The sequence below is a fragment of the Schistocerca piceifrons genome, unplaced genomic scaffold, assembly GCF_021461385.2.
Source record: "Schistocerca piceifrons isolate TAMUIC-IGC-003096 unplaced genomic scaffold, iqSchPice1.1 HiC_scaffold_35, whole genome shotgun sequence".
Taxonomy (NCBI): domain Eukaryota; kingdom Metazoa; phylum Arthropoda; class Insecta; order Orthoptera; family Acrididae; genus Schistocerca; species Schistocerca piceifrons.
In genome coordinates this window covers 25,001-27,500 of record NW_025728570.1, presented here as the reverse complement: position 1 = coordinate 27,500, position 2,500 = coordinate 25,001, and the positions used below count along the sequence as shown (strand labels likewise).

The following is a 2,500-nucleotide window of genomic DNA, read 5'->3' as shown; positions in this document are numbered from 1 at the left end:
GACCTCCTCATGTGTGACCGGCCCCCATATGCACTCGAGAGCGACAGGCTCTGAGTGCGGGAGGAGGCGGTCACGAATGAAGCCCGCGGTGGAGATGGGCTTCTTGGTGAAGAGGTCCGCCCAGAAGTCCAGCAGACCAGGGATGGCAGGTGGCGGCTGGAGCAGGGTGCCATCCAAAAGGCCGCGCACGCAACGTGCACGCGACCGTCGGAAGGCATCCTGCGTTCTCGCGTACTCCCAGCGGCGCCGCTTGCGCTTCTGCGTCGGCGGCGCAGCAGGCGGCCGCTTCGATGGTTGGCGCGGCCGCTGTGTCCTGGTGATCGATCTCTCCCCTCTGGACCCGACCGACGCAAGGGCATCCGGGAGCATGCCCAGGATGACATCGGGCGGCGTGCCCCGCCCCAGACCTATGACACGATCCAGGGCAGAGAAACGCTGGGCGGAAGCGGGTAGCCCCGCCAGATGCTCCCAGATGGCGGCGTCAGTCGGCCCCTCCGGCGGCGGCCCGGTGGTGTCGGCCGCGAAGTCCTCGGCTGCGTCGACGGGCGGCGCAGCGGCCTCGCCCGCGTCAGACAGCGGGCTCGCTGCTCCCCGGCGGGACGCCGGCTCTTCCCCCCGACCGATCTCAAGCGCCTCCATGAATTGGCGGACAAGCTGCTTGTGGGCAGCTTGCCGCCGTCGGCACTTGATTGCCTCAAGCGTTCGGTCGGGGAACATCCTGATGAGTTCTTGATTTACAAAGAAGAACCGGGCGTCCCTCTCGAGGAACAGTTCGGCCTCTGCCTTGGCGAGCGACAGGACTTCTTCCTCCGTCCACCTCGCGCGATGCCTCTCCGTGACGATCTCCGCGTTGGCGGCCGCAAGGTGTTGGCGGCGGCGATGGACCCCGAGACCGTTCTTGGTGGTGAAGCTGCGGTGGCACTCACTACAGGTGTATTCAGCTGCAAAAGTTACAAGATTTTCGGCACGGCCGGTTGGCCGGCTAGGTGCTGGGGGAGTTGGGGTGGCACCTTCAGCGGAAGGGCCACCACTTATTCTCTGATTACTGCCCCCAACTAAACAAAGGGATAGTGCGAGGGGGGGCTGGTAACCCCCCCAAGCCCCTGGTGCGGTCTTCCACTCTGCGAAAATCAGCGGGCCCACGAGAAGGGGAGAAGACCGCAGGAGAGGAGAGGCTAAGAGGGCTAGGCCCATGTATTGCGCATCACTCTCCCTGTAACTATAACCCAAGGAAGGCACCTCGCAGCAGCAGCACGACTACATCAAGACCGCACTTCGAAAAGCCAAGTCCGGATGCAGCCACACCGCCGCCACTTGGACACCTTAAGAGAGTCATAGTTACTCCCGCCGTTTACCCGCGCTTGCTTGAATTTCTTCACGTTGACATTCAGAGCACTGGGCAGAAATCACATTGCGTCAACACCCGCTAGGGCCATCGCAATGCTTTGTTTTAATTAGACAGTCGGATTCCCCCAGTCCGTGCCAGTTCTGAGTTGATCGTTGAATGGCGGCCGAAGAGAATCCGCGCACCCGCGCGCCCCCGGAGGAGCACGCTAAGGCGGACGCGGCCTCGCAGCAAGGAAGATCCGTGGGAGGCCAAGGCACGGGACCGAGCTCGGATCCTGCACGCAGGTTGAAGCACCGGGGCGCGAACGCCGCGCAGGCGCGCGCATCCTGCACCGCCGACCAGCACGAGGCCGACCAACGGCGAGAGCAGACCACGCCCGCGCTAAACGCCCGCACTTACCGGCACCCCTACGGCACTCACCTCGCCCAGGCCCGGCACGTTAGCGCTGACCCACTTCCCGACCAAGCCCGACACGCCCCGATCCTCAGAGCCAATCCTTATCCCGAAGTTACGGATCCAATTTGCCGACTTCCCTTACCTACATTATTCTATCGACTAGAGGCTCTTCACCTTGGAGACCTGCTGCGGATATGGGTACGAACCGGCGCGACACCTCCACGTGGCCCTCTCCCGGATTTTCAAGGTCCGAGGGGAAGATCGGGACACCGCCGCAACTGCGGTGCTCTTCGCGTTCCAAACCCTATCTCCCTGCTAGAGGATTCCAGGGAACTCGAACGCTCATGCAGAAAAGAAAACTCTTCCCCGATCTCCCGACGGCGTCTCCGGGTCCTTTTGGGTTACCCCGACGAGCATCTCTAAAAGAGGGGCCCGACTTGTATCGGTTCCGCTGCCGGGTTCCGGAATAGGAACCGGATTCCCTTTCGCCCAACGGGGGCCAGCACAAAGCGCATCATGCTATGACGGCCCCCATCAACATCGGATTTCTCCTAGGGCTTAGGATCGACTGACTCGTGTGCAACGGCTGTTCACACGAAACCCTTCTCCGCGTCAGCCCTCCAGGGCCTCGCTGGAGTATTTGCTACTACCACCAAGATCTGCACCGACGGCGGCTCCAGGCAGGCTCACGCCCAGACCCTTCTGCGCCCACCGCCGCGACCCTCCTACTCGTCAGGGCTTCGCGGCCGGCCGCAA

General features: G+C 62.9%; 1 pseudogene; it reads right to left on the bottom strand.

Moving 5' to 3' along the window:
* The window catches only part of LOC124746290, a 7,961-nt pseudogene that overhangs the window by 3,755 nt on the left and 1,706 nt on the right, over positions 1-2,500 (bottom strand).